This window comes from Acanthochromis polyacanthus, chromosome 12 (assembly GCF_021347895.1).
Source record: "Acanthochromis polyacanthus isolate Apoly-LR-REF ecotype Palm Island chromosome 12, KAUST_Apoly_ChrSc, whole genome shotgun sequence".
NCBI classification, from domain to species: Eukaryota; Metazoa; Chordata; class Actinopteri; family Pomacentridae; genus Acanthochromis; species Acanthochromis polyacanthus.
Window position 1 is genome coordinate 18,127,942 of NC_067124.1, and position 19,313 is coordinate 18,147,254.

The 19,313-nt window shown below is 41.4% G+C and overlaps 1 protein-coding gene across 1 annotated transcript in view; it reads left to right on the forward strand.

Annotated features, from left to right (window-relative positions):
• Positions 1-104: 104 nt before the first annotated feature.
• The window catches only part of dyrk1b (dual-specificity tyrosine-(Y)-phosphorylation regulated kinase 1B), a 69,994-nt gene continuing 50,785 nt past the window's right edge, over positions 105-19,313 (forward strand). The window contains exon 1 of the mRNA XM_022212324.2: positions 105-951. The gene's annotated coding sequence lies outside the window, so the exon portion shown is untranslated. The remainder of the gene's footprint in view (positions 952-19,313) is intronic.

A 19,313-nucleotide genomic window follows, 5' to 3' on the forward strand; every position in this document is an offset into this window, starting at 1 on the left:
GTACCCATATGCAGACAAATCAAACAGGTTCTCTACAGTGTTAACTCGTGACAAGTTGCGCCAAACCGTTCTTTTTCGTCGAAGCCTGCACACACAATCTCTCGGAGCCGGGGTTCGTTGAGACTTTCGTTGCATTTGAAATTATTGCGCAATTTCTTCATTTAAGATTTTGGGAAGTTTGTGCAGCCATACACGGTGGATTTGTTTTGGCAGCCATTTTGTGGGATTTTTTTCTGGAACGCGCTGGGCCGTACTTGCCTGGTGTCGGGAGTGCGCTCTCAATGCAGCCCCTCTCCTTTGACCGATATTAACATCACAGAGGGGCTGGCCATCATAGAGCTAGCTGTAGCTGTACCTGCTAAAATACATAGATTTTTCATCGCGTCTGCAGGTTCTGGCCATAGGCTGGCCGTAGACGCCAAGCAACCTGCAGTTAGCGGATTGTCTTCCTTCAAATTCCAATGGCAGTGTTTTATTAGTCAGCTAGCATGCTAGCTGCTAGCTTGCTAGCTAGCTAGCTCGTTCATGTTAGCTTCTTGATTTTAAATCCATGTAAAAGCCGAAAGGATCGCTTATTCAACTCTCTCGAGCTGTAGCTGTAAGGCGATCTCTGAGAATACATAGTGATCAAGTAAATTACGCTTGCTGAATTGAAAGAAGACTAAGCTCAAGGTGGTTGAGGCGGCGGGCTGCCCACCTCCCCTTCGGCAGGGCTAGCTGTGCTGCGCCGGCAATCAACCCGCTCCCTGAACACCAGAGAATACAGAATACCGCAATTTTACTGGGAACTGATATCACCGGGATTTTATTGGCCAATAACTCTATATTAAATCATCTGGATTTCTGCTGTGGAAGAGGAACGACTGAGGAAGCTCGGTTCGTGTGGACGAAGGGTGACAGTGGTTCCGAATATGGCTGCGACGCGGAACTTGGTTCGACACACCGCCTGAGGTAAGAAATAGCCGGTCTGCGTGTGTGCTTTTTTGGGGAGAGCTGGTGGTTGTCTCCAATGCGTGTTACAGGCTGGACAGTTGACCAGGGTTTACAGTGCTTAGAAGCAAAATGTTGCCCATTCCCCACGCTTTTCAGCCCAGCTACCCGGCCTCGTGTCATCATTCCTCTGCCGCTACTGGTCAGATGGCTAATAGGGTAGGAGGCAGACTTCGATAAAATAGGCGGGTTGGAAAATGAATTATTTTTTTAACCATTAAGGCTTTCCTGGCCTGTCTTGGTATCTGAGACGTAAATTATGATGATGGACTCATCCCGTTTTAGTCCTGTGCACCGTCGTCTAAGTGTAGCATTACTAACCCTGTGCCCTTCTGCTTTACCTTGTCACTGAGCCGTTACTGGCGGCTAACTAAAAGCTAGTTGACCAGGGTTGAGCTGATCATGAATGAGCTGATGGGTGTTTTGATCAATGTGTGCTCATCTAGGCAAGTTGAAGTAGGAGTGGTATTGCGACCTGCCCTAAGTTAACGCACAGCACCCAGTAGAAAGGGATAGGATGCCGTCGGAGATGGATGTATGTGCTGTTACATGATCGAGACGCGCTGATGTGCTCTTCAGTATCATATATGTGTGGTGTGGTGTGCCGTGCAGATTGCGACGGCTTTAGTTGTCACAGCATCCAGCCAGCAACCTGGACTGTTCTCAGTGGACATGCAGCATTTTATTTGTTATGGCAGCTAGCACTAGCTGCTAGCTTCGCTACCGCATCACCCCAGCCCTCACCATGCCCTGGAGTAGAGCGACACAGGCCCCCAGTTGCTTGGCGATGGCTATTCCTAGTCAAGGAATGGGACGACGAAGGTGCAGTGGTATTAATATCTGGGAAAATTATGACTTAGCATCTTCACGTTTATGGGTTTTGTGGTCGTTTTTATGTCGTTACTGAACAGAAGATGTGGTCTGAAACAGTTCTCTGTTAAAATAAGGTTTGTCACAGATGCTGATCCCCTTCCAGACACACTCCCCACCCATCTACTCCCTCCGCCTTCCTCAAGTTAAGGGTTACTGTTAACACACTGGCGTCTTAAAGTGGGCAATAGCTGATTTACTAAAATGTTTTCATTCATTCATTTCTCAAATCATATCAGTGTCTCTCCCAGAACAGCGAGGATGTGCTTCCTGGGTGTGTGAGATTCAAGGGGAATCTGTAATCTGGGGAGTTGCAGTTCCAGCTCTACATAGGTTTTCAGTGATGTTTAATGTGTTACTTTTTATTCTATATGTGGCCAGAGAAATGTCAAAAACACCACGAAGACTTGAGGTTAAAATATCTGGTTGATTGGAAATTTAGGATTATAGTTTGTTCTGTAGCGATCCGTTTACAGTTGAACATTGCTTCACTTTAAATAAATTAAAAATATAGCTATTACAGTATCCATAGACTTTAATTTTGTAAAATTATTGCTGATTAATGTTAAAAGATGCTTTGACACAGATATTGATAAAAAATTATTTTGTAATAATGTAGAATAAGACTTTGCAATACTGTAAAGCATCAGTGGAGCATCACCAAGCTTAAACAATGGCATTGATATAATAAAATGTTCTTAACTGGATTGCAGGCTGGGCAGGGGAACATTTAAAAGTAGCTTTTGTCTGTGCTGTAACTTCAGTGTTCTCACTCACTCAAAGGCAACACCTTCTCTCAGTCATGCAATGCTAAGTACATTTTTTTTGATGACTTTGTCCACTGGAGTGGTTTTGTAGTCTGTCTTTTGGCCACAAACAGCCAGTTGACTTGTTCTCCTACTAACACCACAGCTGTGACAACAAGTTCAGAGTCTTTGGGTTTTACAACCTTGTAGACTAGGGGTGTCAAACTCAGTTCCTGGAGGGCCACTATCCTGCATGTTTTAGATGTTTCCCTCTTCCAACACAGCTGATTCAAATGATCAGGCTCGTTATCAGGCTTCTGCTGAGCTTGATGATGAGCTGATCATTTGAATCAGGTGTGTTGGAAGAGGGAAACATCTTAAACATGCAGGATAGTGGCCCTCCAGGAACTGAGTTTGACACCCCTGTTGTAGATGGTGATAGACTGATTCAAGAATGTATCAGGAATTGTGTTCTGCTTATTCTTGTGGCCTTGTTCCTCTTTACCTCCTCGTGCCTGTACCTACATGGCATAGAAGCCTCGTTACTCAAGATGACACTTTATACTTTTGAGTGGAATGAGTGTTTGCTTCAGCTGCAGGTACCAAGTGTATCTAGTAGGGTTCTCTGTGCATCATCCAGCAAAATGGAGCTGAAACAGCTACTCCTCAGCTCGAGGACAGCAAATTTCTGAAGTACAAAAAGAGGCTGGAGCACAGTGTTCAGCTCATATCCTTTTATTTTTCAAATGGCTTAATGTTTCAACTCAAAGTGAGCAAACGCATAAAGCAAACCTATTTATTCTACCTAAGCCAAGTTTACAATTATTAGTGCTTAATTGATTGAAAACAGTTTGACATCTGTTGAATAAATCTATCTCTTGATAAATCCAAGTGTGGGAGTTAATGTGTCAATGCCACATCCTAACACCATGTCAGAAACACAGGAGCATGGACTCCTCATAAAGTTACAGACAATGTACAAAAAAAAAAATCAAAACAAGTGTTTCTCAAAGGTGACAAGGAAGAACAAACCAAGCAAATCATGTCTGTCTGGGCTAAGATGTCAGATACACAAACTTCTCTTAGACTTCCAAGGATAATGGTACCAAAGCACTTAAATATCTGTTCAGTTTGACAACTTAGAGGGAAAAAATCAGTTCTTCATTTATGCCAGAGGGCTCCCCTGTGTCTAAAGTGTGCACCCGACACACCTCTGTGCAGAGCAGTGAGTTTGTATCATTACCACCTGTAGGAGAAGGGAGTGTCAATTCCTCACAGCTTAAATGATGCTCTGAGGAGCATGCATCATTTTTGTCTGATTCAAAGGTGCAGTGAGTTACAGAAGTCTAGCCATGAGGAGATGAATGTAGCCTCTGTGTCTTTTTGACATAGGATGGAATTCCACTTAGCAATGTTCCTTGGTTGGAAAAAACGCAAATTTTTACCAAAATAGTTGCATATGCAACCTTTTCTTGAGAGTGGGCAAGTTAAAAGTTGTGGTGGTCGCATCCGTGCGAGTGCATAATGATCATTAAACTCAGTATTTACATTGAAAAATGCGCTCTTGTGGATAAACAAAAAAAAATCACTTTCGTCTTGGACAAATCTGACATGAGAACATCCTGTTTCACTCTTTTCAAAGTAATTTTTGCTCACACACCTGTCTGAGAGCACTGCAATCACCTAGCAGCGTCTACCGCAGCCTGCACTGCGAGGTGTGTAGGGAACCTGGCTAAATGTAGTGTCTATGGATAAGCAGATGTTCAGCATGTGAGGGGTTTTTGCCTGTGCCTCAGTGGGGCAGTGAAAAAGTTAGTTTGGAGCCCTGGTTAAGGTTCTCTCCATGTGATAAACTTTGAGAAAGACCTGAAGCACCAAGTAGGAGGCTAACTGTTTTATTGCAGTGATCAGGATACCAACCTGGGCCTTCAGATGTTTTAAAAAGATTGTGATCCATTGTATTTATTTTTCTATACTCCAGAACTTAAGTGATGCTTCAGTTAGTCTATGCATAATGTATGGCAACAGCGTAACCTATGCTTTGTGTATGTATTCCTGTCTGTTCAGATATACAAGATATTTTTATTTGTCAAACGTACACCAATCCATAGGGACATTTTAGCATGTGTGCCTCTGCTGTGGTTGATGTCTTTTTCCACTTTGAATCTGATGAAGACCCAGTACTGTTGAAACATCAGTGTGTTTGCAGTGTGTTCCAACCCTCTGTGTAATTGTATCTGTTTTTTGTAATGATTGATCAATGGGTTTTTTTTTTTTTTTCAAGGGCAGATATTGATTATTGGTACTCCAGAAAGGCATTCAACCAATGGTTAGAACCGATATATATTGATTATTTATCAGCCGTGAGTGATAGCAGATATCCAGTCATTTATAGCTGTTACTTTATAAATAAAAAAATACTTTTAGTGAATGTATTCATATTTAGATTAAATGTTGCATATTAACAGCTTGTGATAGCAGAAAAGCTGTCCTATAAAACTGGGTTACATCATTAATAAGGAGCTTATTATAGCTGAATAAGATAGAAATAGGGATGATGCTAGGGTGCTCTCCCTCTGTTTAGTGTGAGATCGATTGATTGGGATCGATCAGTTTGTCTTCTCTACTCCAGCAGTCAGGTCTGCTGTTTTTTTTCTTTCACTGTACTGTCACTTTTATTGCCCACCAAGGCCGATATCTTAAAGCATTATTTCTTATGTTATAATTCACAGAGCTGCTCCGTTCTGCTAATGTGCTTGTCTGTCCCTCAGTGTAAACAGTAGCTTTTAGTGACTGGTTTTTACTTGTAATAGCTGTGTAACCAATCAGGTAGCGCGGTGGGCAGGACGTGGCTAAAGATCACATAGTGATGAGAGAGACAGGTAGCACCGGCTGCATCAGAGCCAAAGTAGAGCATTCAGTTCATCTAGCAAAAAATGATCAGTTGATAAAAATGACAATACTTGGAAAAATGCATTCAAATATTTTTTGTTCTGTGTAATAAATGACAGCATTCATAACATTTAATCTGGACTGTGTGCCCAAAAAATACATCCCATGGAAATTATTTAGTTTTTGAACATATTTATACAAACTGTGCACAACAAGGAAAATTCACCTTTTCAATTACTTTCATCATTCCAGCGCTCGATTTAAGGCCGAGAGGTCCGGTCGCCCAAATGACATTTTTTGGGCCACCAACATACGTCAATTTAGACATTTTTAGGAGCCAAAATCAACTTTTAGTGGCCAAAAAAATTAATCCTACTTGTTAGCTGGAGCCGCCGAGCTATCACTGGTCGCTGGGCAAAGTGTGCCTTAAAACCCCCCACGGCCGTGAAAAGTCACCCACGAATGAGCAGCGCATTGTCCGGAGCTCCTAGCGGGCGACTGGGACGTTGACAGCCGGAACAGGTGCGGTTTGTCCCGGGCAGATGAGCGGCAGGTGTTAGCCGAGCAGCTAGCGGGGGATAGCTAGCCAGCCGGGGAGTCTGAGCAGTCTGCAACCGGGGAGAGCAGCCGGCGGACCCGCCGAGTTAAAAATGACAGCTCCGGTGGCTTGGTGCTTTCCGTTCGCGGTGCTCAAGCTCAGTTGGTGCTGTCCTCCGGATGCCACCACCACATTTTGGGCTGGTTCTGGATCCGACGGAGTCTCGCGGACTCTGGCGAGATGTTAACGACGTTAACATCAGCAACAATAAAGTGTTCAAATTTGAAATTAAATCAGCGGAAATCCGCAGATCAGCGGAAAATTGCCATCCCTGAAACTTGGATTTGGAGGTCAGTAGCCCAAATCAAAATATTTGGGCCCATGACCAGCGTGTTTTTTGTCATTTTTGGTCGCCAAAATTGGTTTTTAGTCGCAAATGGCGACCGTCTAAATCGAGCGCTGCATTCAACAAAAATCTTAACCGATACAGTTAAGTATTCTTATGTGGAAAAATGAAGTACACACTTGGTCACAGAGGCTAGCATTCCTCCCCTCTTAAGCATAAATAACTTCTTGCCAGTGTTTTGCCCAGTTGTCCATGAGATTCATGAATCGGTGCAAACATTTTTGACTGTTCTTCATGCAAAGTTCCTTTAGTTGCAAGATGTTTGAGGATTTCCTTGCATGTACTACGTCTTTCAAATCCACCTACAGCATTTCAGTAGGATGCGCTTTGACTAGGCAATTTCTTAACCCCCCATTTCTTCTTTTGAGCCAGTCTTTGGTGGATTTGCTTGTGTGCTTAGTATCATTATCCTTTTGAAAGATCCATCTCCAGTTCAACTTCAAGTTTTGGACAGATGGCCTCCCATTACTTTTAGTACTCTTTGATATGATTTAGAATCCGTAGCTGAATCATTGGCTGCAAGCTGCCTTGTCCCTGAGGCAGCCCTAAACCACAACATGTCCACCACCGTGTGTCACAGCTGGTATGAGATTCTTCTCCTGAGAAGCAGTCTTTGGTCTGTGCCAAACTTGTCAACTCTTAGTATGGCCAGACAACTCCATCTTTGATTCTTTTTTCCAGAGCACATTATTCTGAAATGCCTTGTGTTTGCCCATATGTTCATTGCCAAAACTGTATCAGGAGTTCTAGTGTCACTTATTTTTTCTATTTTCTAGTTATTTCTTGCTGTCATGGTTTTTGTTAGGCATTTTCCTGCCGTACCTCTAGGGCTCCAGACTGCGACCAAAATGGTTGCATATGTGACCCTTTTCAAGAGCATGTGTTAAAATTCCAACTGGTCGCATTGGTGCAAGTGAATGATGATCATCAGGATGCTTTGGTGCTCCTCTGACCACCACGGGTAGCTGCTGCACTAACCGTTGTGGCTGAATGTAGTACTCTTTCTTTCAGTTTTGCTATTACCAAGTCCCAGTGATAAAACAAATGTATAGCTCTTTAAAAAAACAACAGAAACAAAATGAGAGAGAAGAGGCGGCTGCTGGAGCGGTCACCAGATCTCAATCCACTAGAGCACCTTCGGGATGCAGTGGAATGGGAGACTAGCATCATGGATGGAATCTTCTGAAGGTGAAAGGGAGAGCCCGTACTAGCAAGGTGTGCCTGAAGTGGCCGATGGGTGTGGTTGAGCTTATAGCACAGCATCTGTCATCACCCTATATTTTCAGTCATCAATAGTTGATCTGAGCTCCAAATGGCAAAAGCCTAGTTTGATGCTTGACTTTACAAAGGTACTTCAGAAGTTCTCAGCTTGAATAAAAAACAAACAATAACACAATGTTATTAATTCAGTACACCTGGTCCACTAATGCTAAAGCTTTGCAATTCCTTGGTGGTGGTGGTGGTGGTGGTGGTGGGGGGATTCCCATCTTGAGCCTCCAGATACTCAACAGCAATGATGACTTGTCACTCTGAAATTACTTCAAAATGGTTCAAAGCCATATTTGGCTGCTTCTGCCACTGCCACCTGTGCTGTGTGGATCGGTGCATTGTCCTGGAGCAACAGCATGGCAGTTTGAAGCTCTCAGATTGCTTCAAACATTACAGTTTTTGTGGACAGTGATAAAAGATTTTATAGTAAACAGTTATGCGCCAGAATAGGAGTCAAAGGCCCTTCACGCAGGATGCAGCAGGCACTGTGCTGTTACCTACGTAGATTCAGATTCTGAAACTGAATCTATGTATGCGTAGATGCATGCAAGCCACGCATTTAACCTTGGAATCTTGGCTTTGCTTGTCACAGCAACAAACCATCATTGGTTTCAGAGCTTGGTGCAGTTGCCATGTTTTGTGTAAAACACTCTTTATGCCTCTTGTTTCTGGGTGAAGCCAAGAACTAGGGATCGACCAATATGTTTTTTTTTAGGCACAATATCAGTATATACATTAAAGCTCGTGTCCGGAGTTTCCGTGTGTTTTCAATTTATGTATCATTGTTTAACAAAGCTTAAATGTGTTAGTCTAGTTCGATACTATAATATAAAGTTAGTATAACGCGATATGAACATTTATTCATGAGCTCCGCCTTCCTCTCATAGACCCCCATGTTATTCCAAAAAGCGCCGGTCGCTGCTGACCAATCAAGTTCGAGCTTCAGCTTTGTCATGCTGTCAATCAACGGTTACGCGCACAGCAAGCAAGCCCATGCAGAGGTGGGCGAGCTATGCACTACGCAACTGCGCGCACATTTGTTTTGGTTGTGGAGGAGAGAGCATCAGGGATCAGCAACTTCCAGAAAAATTACCAATCCCACGGCTTGTCAGGCCAAGAGACTGCAGGACGTTTTTTTGGCTCGGGGTGCTCACGTCGCTCCCCGACCACGGCCTCTATAGCCCGCCTGACGGCTTCGTTTAGATGCCCGACCTCTGGAGGAAGATGTTGGGGCATCTGGGACATACTCTTCGTCAGAGGAGTCATGCAATTCTGAACTCTAGATAGACATAAATAAACAATGTAACACATATACACGCGTAAATGCACTAAGTTTGATAAACAACGTCATCGAGAGGGATACACGAGTGTAATCACATATTGAAACTTTACTCGTTCGTCCTAGCAGATTCATGTTATTTTGGTATTAGGACAAGTTAGACTCAATACAGAATTCTAACGTAATTCCTTTATTATTTACTAAATGTACTAAATAGAAGAGTGGAAAACAGCAAAACAGGCAAGATGCTGCAGCACTCAGGGCACTCCTCTCAGGTACTGCGCATGTGCACAAATAAAGGGGCGAAATCAGAGGGAGGGTGGGACCAGCAGTGTTTTGGGAGACGCTGCGATTCAAACTCTGGACACGAGCTTTAAGTCATTTATCAACAGCCTGTCTTGAATTACATTAAATGAAATTAAATGGTAAAGTGGTGCTCAGTTGTGCCCTGACAGAATTTGTAAAATTTGTACCATTCTTTAATGAAAACATGAATGATCAGACAAAATAGATTTGTTGTATTTAAAATGGGATTCAAACTAAAAAGCACAATCATTAAATAAAGGATAATAATAGAAAACAATTGGCAAAAAGCTTCCAGTTCTGGTGAATTCTTGGGCTGTCTTGCATGAACTGCAAGTTTGAGATCTTCCCAAAGTGGCTCAATGATACTGAGGTCAGTAGACTGAGATGGCCACTCCAGAACCTTCACTTTATTCTGCTGGAGCCAATGATCAACTTGGCCTTGTGTTTTGGATCATTGTCATGTTGGAAAATCCAAGTGTGTCCCATGCGCAGCTTCTGGACTGGTGAGTGCAAATTGTCCTCCAGTATTTTCTGATGACCTGTTGCATTCGTCTTGCCATCACTTTTGACCAGATTCCCTGTTCCACTGTAGCTCAGCTGAAGTTATTTGTGGGGTTTTCTTTACATCCTGAACAATTTTCGTAGTAGTTGTGGTTGAAATTTTTGTTGGTCTACCTTGACTGGTGGTTGGTATCAATAGAACCCTTTATTTTTCATGTCTTTATCAACATTTGAATACTACTAATTGGCATTCTCAAATGTTTGGTTATCTTTTTTCCAGGCCAAAACTTCAAGGGTATGTATACTTTTGATCAGGATTGCTTGGGTGATTCAAATTGTCATTATGATTTAAAAGGTGCAAATACAACTGCGTGATAATAAATAACTGAAAGAAAAAAATTTCCATGATCAGACATATTTTCTGGAAAAAAAAAGGGCAATATTTTTCAAATTTTGCCAGGGTATGTAAACTTATGAGTACAACTGCATGTATTAACAGCAGGAACATATCATTCATAACTAGACTGCTTCATTCATTTAAGATTACTATTACTGATTATTGATGAGATCAATAACAGTTTGTCTCCTGCAGGTTTGTTTGCTTTTCCCAATAAGGTCCAGATCTGAAAGTATTCCTCCTTTTTGCTTTCCACGCTCTGTTTCAGTAACTTGGACGTTAGCATAGCCTTAGCCACTGTGAAAGTAGCTACTGTCCAGAGTTGTGGAGATAGATGTGTCTCTTGTTCAGTGTTTGCAGGTTGCGTCTTTGCTAGAGGGACGTATCTGTCAGTTAGAACATACTGTTAAAGTTATTTTACTTTAGAATGATGTTATGGTACTCCAGGTAGTGTTAGCTGCAGCTTAAGAGGCACAGCCAGCCTCTTAGTGATAGCCTTAGCCTACCACTGTCACCTGTTAGCACCTACAAAGGAATTATTGCAGTCTTTTCCAGGTAAGAGGCACACTATGAATGCTAGTGGAAGACTGACCACAGAGTGACTGCAGTAGTAGCACACTGAATTTATTTTATGATAATTGGTGAATAAAAATAACAATACCAATAATCTAAAAATGTCAATAATCAGTTATCATGATAATCGGTTGATCCCAGGGTGAACTTTTTGAAAAACCTTTCTCCTAGCCTAGCCGTGCTAGACCCAGGTCTGAAGACACAAGGGTCTAGGAACTCTCGACAGAGAGGGAGGCGGGCTAAAAGGTTGTCTATCAAATCACTCTGCAGCAATTGGGTAGGTATACAACCAATCAGCCCAACGAATAGGCTGACGTAGTTCCTAGAGTGCCGGAAATCAGAGGATGCGAGAGTTCGGTGAAGCCTTATTTATACAGTCAATGGGTGAAGCTCAAGTATATTACAGACATGTTAACAGAAAGATTATTCAGAGTCGGTGCTAATGGAGCTCAGCGGCTGTTGTCGTTTTTGCCATCTTCTTGTCTATCCTTGTTTCTATGGTTGTTTACGGTTGTTTCTGTCAGAATCGTCGCGCCTCTGTCGTCATTTAGTTACGCCCGCCTTCTGACTCTACACTTCATGGTGATTCGTCGGCCAGTTTTAGGAGCATCCAACCTCGAGGCTTACCGAGGGTAACTAGACCCACCCTGGCAGAGAATTAAATTCGTTGCCGTGGGTTGTCTAGCGCGGCTAGGCTACCTTTCTCCTGCTGTGTGCCTTAAAAGTCCACTTCAGTCTCTGCCCACAGATATGGGAGGAAAGAGAGGACATCAGAGTTAAGGGGACAGATGCGAGACAGACAGTCCCATGAAAAGGACAGACGACATACGATACTCATTGCAATTAGTTTATACATTTGAGCTTATCTGCAGTTTTCCTATTTATTTTGATAGATAGCTTTGCAAGTTACGTCACAACAACACAAGTCAACAAAATAAAGTTGACAAAATGAATGATTCCAGCTATGGACAAAAAATGTTATAATCAGTACTTTCTCTGAAAACAGCTATGACTTTGTAACGTGAATTAAATCTAATTTGAAGTTGTGAATTTCTTTGACAGTGTATTGAATTACTGATTGTATTGCCCAACGTGTACATGCCAGGATACCTAGGCTGCAAGTTGATAAAGTACAAACTTAAAGTACAGACAGAATGCATTTGTTTTATTAGTTACGTAACCAAAAATAGTGTGAAACTTTTTAAAACTTCTTTTAGTTGTTCCCTGCTACCTTAGTGACGACACTCGCATCAGCATGCCACCGCTGTAACACTCTGTCCTGGGGCTTTTACTGTGAAGCGAGGTGTAGATGTGTTCTGCTGCCATGTAGCCAAAGACCGTATAGGCTTATTGTGAAAAATTATTCAAATCGCTAAGCAAACTCGTTCAGTATTGTGAAGAAGGCGACAAGTAAGTGTTTACAATTTTATGTTTTTTACAAGAAGAACTAACTAACTTAAAACACAGTACACGTTAAAAACTGCTGCGACCAAAGTCAGGAAGGAAAATTGAAGAAAGTACAGACTGCGTTAATGTATAATTAATAGGTTTATCAATATCACCTACACATCTGTCTGTAAGTTGCTTAGTTGGTAGGTTTCTTATTTAAGATTCAGTTGATTTAACATCATGAATTAAAAGATTATGTAACTAATTTACAAATGTAGTCCCTTTATGCTATTCAAGAAAAAGACATTATTTAACGAAGACATAATCCAGTCATACAAATCAAACTATTTCCACGATGATGATTCCTCTGGCTCATCGCGACAGTTTTTGCTTTATTCCTTTACCTGCTTGGCAGTTTTGGGAGAAAGTAAAGAACAAATACAAAAACATCATATACAGCCTAAGTAGGCTTACTGCAAATCTTATCAGGTCCTCAAGTCATAAGCTTAAATGTTTTAATTAGGGCTGGACCCGAATATCCGAATATTCGTTCGCTACGGCAGTATCCGGATATTAATTTGGCATCCGAATATTCGGCCCCACCCCACCCCCCGCCGTCGGACGTCACCGGGCGGAAAGAATATGCAGCGTTACTGTCTTCCCTCCGCTTTCTGCACACATCGGCTCATCTCGTCCTGTGATCACATAAACATATACACATATGTCTATAATATATACACATATGTCGATGTGATCACCCCTTCCTCCCCCCAGACAAAAATATTCGGAGCTCGTCTCTTCCCTGCGCCTTCGGCCCATTTCGGCTCATCCCGCCGTGTTTTTTGGCTCATTTCGGCTCCTCCATTTGTGTTTGTAAACACCACCCGAATGGCCGGGTGGCTGCCGACTCTGAAGTCACGCTTCACTTTGTTGCATAAACACAAGACAAGATGCTGAAGACTGGTGTTTGGGAATTCTTCAGTTTAACTAAAGGCTAAACGAGGGCAAAATGTGGACCCGGGAGACCAGACGAACGGATCCGACTATTCGGGCCGTCTCCGCTGCCGCGCCGCCACACGAACCACACGAACAGATCCGAATATTCGGGCAGTCTCCGCCGCCGCCGCGCGCAACCCCACCCCCCACCCCGGTCGGACGGGGCGGAACGAATATCCGGATATTTGTCTTTAATAGGGCCCGAATATTCGGAGGCCAGAAACCACTATTCGGGCCAGCCCTAGTTTTAATCAGTTTTTTGTTTCAGGATTATATCCCTCTACAAGGGCAGGTAGAACTCTAAAATTGAAACCAGTTACAGCTCTAAAAACTAACATCTATTTATTATCTAATTGCTATCTTCTCCTCTCACTTTCTGTTGCCTGAACTTCATAGAATCTTCCAGGAATGATGCCTCAGAGAACTGAATCGCTAGTAGGCGGTGCTTTAATATACGCTGACCTGTTATCTTGAACGTATCCTGCTCCAGTGCAGGCTAGGCGTTCAGCATAAGCTATCATGATGATGTATCCAAGTAAGAGGTGAATCACCACTGTAGTACTGAACACCCAGAGTTAAACCTAAAGTTACCTTGGTAACCTCAAATCCTGCTTTGGGTTACAGGCTTAAGATCCTTCACTGCAATGGAAAACAGAAAGGTTTAAAGGGCAGATTACGGGGTCGTTCCTGTAAATGTTGACAATGCTATGCACCTGCCCCAAGTACCTGCAGTGAAAAGGCACCTAATACCACCTTCTTCTTTAAAGGGATTTTCCTCTGAAGGCTTCCTGGCATTTCTGTTGAATTTCATCTGGTTGTGCAAAGTGATGTTACTTTTTCTTGCAAAGTAACACAAAGGCTTTGACTCAAGATCACACAATAGACTGCACAACTTTTTATGTTACAAACACAGCATAAAAACTTTGGAAAACAACAAAAAACAAGCACAGCATTTTTGTCAGGACTTCACCTCACAAAATTCTGTGTACATTTTATATACCACCATCTTAGCCAGATGTGCTGTAAAAAGGATAAGTCGTCTAAATAAGCTTGCAAAGCAATAGCCAATGTAACGTTTAACACACAGAGCTACTGCAACGGGCTGCCCAGCATGGTGCCATTCCAGAACAACAGGCACACCCCTTACAGATAAATATATTTGTTTTTTAAATCAGAATTGCTGCAAAAAAATCAACTACTGTTGTTCATCTAGTATGTAATAATTACTTACTTTCAGTTTTGTTTTGTGTCCTCTGTCCTGTGAGTGCATGTGCGCCTTTGGGAGCAGCTCAGCATAAAATGCAGAGTGAATGGCTGAGCGGAGAGACCGCTTCTGTCCACTTAGGTCTGCACCGTGTCTACAAGATTTTATTTCATACTAACTTATTTTAGCACACATCCCTCTGCGATCCTTCAGGGACCCCAGTTGCAACACTAGTTGTGACCAGTGATTTGAAAACTATGGATCTTAGATAACTTTTTACATAATTATTAAGGCCGGTGTGATGAAAATGAATTGAGAGCAAGTTAATTATTAGGTTGTGAATGTGACCACCGACATAGCCCAGTATGCACCCACTAGCACGGGTTCTTTTACTTTAAGAAGCGATTCTTGCTCTGGTACACCAGTTTGACTTCTTTTTGGTCATAAACATATGTCAGATTTAGCCTGTAGCTCAAAGGCAAACTACTTTTACAGTCAAGCTCGTTACACAGAACACACATGGCATTCTTTCCACCCGTTTTCTGGTTGAATCTTTCAGGTTGTGTTGCTTTCTTTATTTGCCTCACTTCAGGCCTGTCAATCTGTCTCTCTCCTTGCGTATGTGGTGGTAATTTAGGTTGGGGGCTGTTGCATGTGCTCCATCCACCTGTCCTTACTGGGACTCTATTTCTGGGTCTCACATTAAACCTGACTGTGGCTCCCTTGGCAACAGGCAAGACACAGAGACATCTATCTGTCTGTCTGTCCACTAAAGTTTATGTACACTTGTAAAGATGTATATAATGGCAGCATTGAGTTTACAATGACTACTACAAATCTTAATTTTCTAGGACAGACTGAACACATGTGTCACAGAAACCAATCGTATATTTTGATTCTTGCATTGATTTAGTACAGGACTTCTGGAAATACGACAAAATCTGCTGGGTTGAAAATATACATACAGCAACTTAAATGGTCAGTTTTTGTGATGTAGAAAGTTGTGTTGATCAAATTTCCATAGTGGCACGACCTCTTACCCAACTGATTACAGTTGACTGGTGACATAAATACGGTTAATTTAATAAACTCATTAGGCCCTACCATAAACATTACAATGAGAAAGTCTTTGGAGCTACATACAGATCTGAAGAAGCGAGTCATTGACTTGAACGAGTCAGGAAAGTCACTTGGAGCCATTTCAAAGATACTTCTGATCCTCAAATCAACTATTGCTTGATGGGATCACTGCCACGATCAGCAAGAAATGAGAAACAACTGGTCCGAATGGTCAGGAGGCAACCAAGAATCACCAAAAAGCAAATCTGCAATGAATTAGAAGCTACTAGAACACAGATGCCAGTGTCCAGAGTCAAGCGTGTTTTGCATCACCATGGGTTGAGAGGAAAACCTTTTTCCAAAAACGGCACCTTAAGGCTTGGCTAAAGTTTGCTGCTGATCACACAGACATAGAAAAGGCCTTCTGGAGGAAATTTCTGTGGTCAAAATGATCAGAAATGGTCAAAAATGAGCAATTTCGCCACAGTTACCAGTAATATGTTTGGAGTTTGACTTTGAAAATGCCTGGTGGAAGGTGTCAGAAAGCCAACAAATTCAGTGCACCAATTCTGTCAAGAGGAGTGTTAAAGATGCAACCAGAAGCTTGTGGAAGGCTCCCAAAAGCACCTAAGTGAGGTGAAAATGGCCAAAAGTCACCAAATAATAGAACTGATCTATTTTTGTCCCAGCAGATTCCAAAAGACCTGTAAAAAAATGTGTAAAATAATCAAAATGCATATTCTTATTGTGACAAATTGTGCACAGAGAAAACTGCATGGCTGGACGGAAAGGAAACATGGTGTTTGTCAGCGTGGTTGAAGGGATGGAGGCCAGAGGCAGCCTGAGCAGCAAAACCAGCACCAAGATCGCCATCATGCCAGCAGCTCTGAGCTCAACGCTGGACCCAGAAAATAAATGACAAGAAAAGCTTTGGAAAAAACAAGTTATTTTACATTTACTACAAAATGGAAAACTCAATGACTTCTCACTGATACTGAGTATTTAAAATAAAGAAAAAATAGAAAATCAGCACCAAAAAGCGCTGTATCATGAATGCAAATCCAGATCTGAATCCCATCCAAAGGAAAAAAATAATTTCTATTTTCCAGTGTTTCACCATACGAGAAAGGTTCCAAATAACTGTCACTCATAAACACTCCTGACAGTAAGAAGTCATTTTTCAGCTTTTTTTTTTTTTTTTTTTTTAAATCTTTTAGATTTTTTTAGAGCTGGACCTGATGGTGGTATCCGAATGTTTATTTTGAGATCCGATTATTTGGTTCCTCCTCCCTCCCCCCATCGGACGTTATGGACCGAACTGAATATCCAACTCGTTCCTCCGTCCGTCCGCCCACATCCCGCCAAATATTCAGTTCGCTTCAGAAAATCCAACGGGTGGTTGGATGTTCTGAAGCGAACTGAATATTCAGACATTCGTCATTTATTAGGGCCGAATATCCGGAGCCCAGAAACTGCTGTTTGGGCCAGCCCTAGATTTTTTATCTAGAGATGTACTCCCTACAAAATCCTGCTAATCATTCTCGAATGATGAACTCTTTCTAAATAGTTATTCAGGTCATGTGGTGAATATTTCTGTATGTTTCATATTCTATTATATATATCGCAGAGAAACAATATCGCAGTGTCACTTTTTCTAGTATCTTACAGACGTAGTTACTGTACACTACTGTCCCAGCTCGCGTCTTAGACTCAGCTACTATGTGCTGGACTGTTTCCACATCGTGCACTTTGATGGACTCCTCCCTCCGCAGCTCTGATGTTTGAAGCATGTTATTGTGTTGACATGATCAGAACCTCTGTGCTGTCCTTCAGACCAAGCTTTTTCAGCCACTGGTAGGATCTGATGTCAGCTGCCTCCTCCATCTACGGGCTTTGGTCTTCTACAGTATTTCCGCTTCATCCCGACTGTCTTCTGCTGCCTGAGGCGCTCTCTTAGCAGTTCATTCCAGGGGGCCATCTTCCTGACGTATTCATGAATGGTTCTTATTTCATCCTAAAAAGTGGATCTGACTCACACTAGTCCTCGCCCCGCCCCAACTGTGTGAATGTGTAACTTAATGTTCATGTCAGTATCACTGCTCCATCATTAAGGCACAAGTAAATCTGAGTGTAATTACAATTGTTTGTAAGTGGCCTAGCTGTAGGTTTCTTGTTCTTGATTCTATTTGTTGCCTTTATGCATCAGAGATTGTATAACAAAATCACATACGTAGTCTGTTCATGCTATATACCCTCCAAAATATTTAAAGAACATTTAATCACATAAAAAAGAGAAATATATGTAGTTTTTTCATTTTGTAAGCGTGGGGGATTAATTTAGTAAACACACATTGAGTGTTGTTCCTATGAGCACGTAGAGAACAAATGTCACAGAAACTTTGATTTATGTTGATAACATCTGTGTCAAGTTTGAAACATTCGCCTGCCTGTTTTTAGAGTTCGTAGTGCGCTGTCTGGCCACTACAACGTCTGATTATTGTTAAAAATGTGTTTCAGCTGATTTTTAGTCTGTTACCTGTTGGTTTCTTTGGTAGTGAAGACATAATGCAGACATGCAGATAGGCAAGGCCCATTGGTCCAAAACTGTATGGGAGTTACATAAAGAAACCTTTCTGAAGAACTTGATTTTTGGGTACATTTAATTTTGAGATTCTGGATCCAATTTGTCAGTGGTAGCTGTGGTATTTAGGCTAATGTGAGACTTTTTAGATTTTTAGCTGAAGGACAAAATGTTCTGCTCACATGCAGCCTTTTACAGTAAGAATTTGTAAATAGAGCTGTCCAATAATGATGTCATGTTTGAAACAGACAATTTACATGTATTGCATTCACTCCTACATATTTTATTAAACATATTGTATATTATTGATGATGTCATTCTTTCCAGATGCAAACATTTTCTACCAATTTGAGAGCTGGGTAACAGCATTGACACAACAACTCATTATTAAATATATATAAAAATTGTTAGTTGTTACTTGGCTTTGGGGCATTGTTTAGTTTTAGGTTTTGTGGCTCAAGGAAATACTTACATCTTGCTACATCTTTATTTTTTTCGTTGGTGAGACTGTACTTAATGGGTTTAATGTGAATGTTAGCACTCACTTCTAAATAATGGACATACTGTAGACAACCTATGAAAGCCACAATATCAAGTATCAGTGAAGCGAATATAATAAAAGTTTGTGCTGGTTTTTTTTTTTACTTGAGATTATGTTTTGTGATTAATAGGATTTGATTGTCAAAGGTTTTGGTCTGCTGTGTTGATAAGGACATGAGTAAAGTTATGGTATGAAAGTAAAGAGTCAAATTTTGACCAGATGTTGTCATTGTATAAAAGTTATAGAATCACTGATATTATTACAGATCATTTTAAAGATAACAAATGTTTATACTAAATGTCATGTATGTACAACCAGTAACTATAGAAATAGTTTATGATCCTCAGTTCATCATTAGGGATGGGTATCGTTTGGGTTTTATCAACACCAGTCCTGCTTATTGATGCCAGCACTTATCAGTACGTTTATCGATACTAGAAAATAAGAAAATAAGGACATGACAAGGAAAGCTTGAAGTTATTTTATATTTGCTTCTCTTGTCTTGTATGACTTCTCACTCATACTGATCTCTCAGATTTCCTTTGGCAAACTATTTCCACAAACTGACAGAACCTGTAAGATTTTTCTCTCTCTCTTCTAGTTACTTCTCAGACTACTTTCACAAACTAAGTAAAATATATAAACTTTCACAAAACAAAGGTCCTTATCATAGAGCTTATTTTAAGCTACCAGAAATGGTTAACAAAGAAAATATAACCAGAACAATCAAGAGAAAAACTTAAGACTTTTTCTCCTGTATTATTTAGCCCATCCTG